General features: G+C 46.3%; 1 protein-coding gene across 2 annotated transcripts in view; it reads left to right on the forward strand.

Annotated features, from left to right (window-relative positions):
- pacrg (PARK2 co-regulated) overlaps positions 1–1,106 on the forward strand; it is a 130,995-nt gene that overhangs the window by 62,902 nt on the left and 66,987 nt on the right. The window lies entirely within an intron of this gene.

Below are 1,106 nucleotides of genomic sequence, written 5' to 3' on the forward strand. Positions count from 1 at the left end.
CTCTCTCTCTCTCTCTCTCTCTATCTCTCTATCTAAATAAATAAATAAATAAATGTAATGTTGTAACACAGGCTAAATGTATACATTGTAGCAGAATGATTGCAGAAGAATTGTAGTTAACACAGATAACAGATAACGAGGCAATAAAACCCATGACAGTTTAGCAAGCTACAGCATAGTTAACTATGGGCTTTTTTACAAGGCTGAGAAATGTCCAGAGCGCTGTCATCTCTTCCTTCCAACATGATTCCAACTTCAAGAAAAGAAACAGACGTTGTAGGCTGTGCAGTGCACCTGCACAGCAACTTCAGCAGCCTCGGTTGAAGTGAAACTGTGCGTTAGGGTTATCTTGTCTTTCTTCAACCTCTCTAACCCTGCATTCCCTCTGCTCCCATTCTCACTGGGCTCATGTTTGCTTTTGCAGGGAAACCTTGTGTGTTGACCTTTCCCTGCAAGCGCAGGGAAAGGTCAAGGTTGGACTGCAAATTGCCTTAAAGCAATCAGCCTTGTCTCTCTGCGCTAACAGTGTGAGCTTTCTGTCTCTGTCGCCATCTTGCCATCTCTCCATTTCTTTTCTCTCGTTCTCCGTCACAGGGGGTAGATGTGTGTCGGGGAGGATTGACAGCACAGCTCTTTGAAGTCTCTGCTCTGACCGGCGGCTGGGTGAGGGTTGGGGACTTGAAAGCACCAAGCGCCACTGCCTGGGTGACATTTCAGCACAGACTAGCGTGACCCAGCTGGGTGCTTGTGTGTGTGTGTGTGTGTGTGTGTGTGTGTGTGTGTGTAGGGGTTCTGGGAGTCTGTCTCCTTATGGCTTCAGCTGTCCTCAAGGGCTACTGGCTGCTGGGGGCTATTTGCTTTCACACCGAAGGGATTACCTTCCAATACATGAAAAACAGAATCACCCGTTCAACCTCTAACCCTTCTCTCAACAATAGTGCCATAGGGATGCAGTGCTACAGCTGATACCCCTGTTATAAATACACACTCAGTAGCTAGATCTAGTAAACACAGATATTGCACAAGCCATGGCTACATGTAACATTTTATATGATTTTCAGCACACACATACACACACACACACACACACACACACACACACACAC

This window comes from Etheostoma spectabile, chromosome 20, assembly GCF_008692095.1.
Source record: "Etheostoma spectabile isolate EspeVRDwgs_2016 chromosome 20, UIUC_Espe_1.0, whole genome shotgun sequence".
Classification (NCBI taxonomy): Eukaryota; Metazoa; Chordata; class Actinopteri; order Perciformes; family Percidae; genus Etheostoma; species Etheostoma spectabile.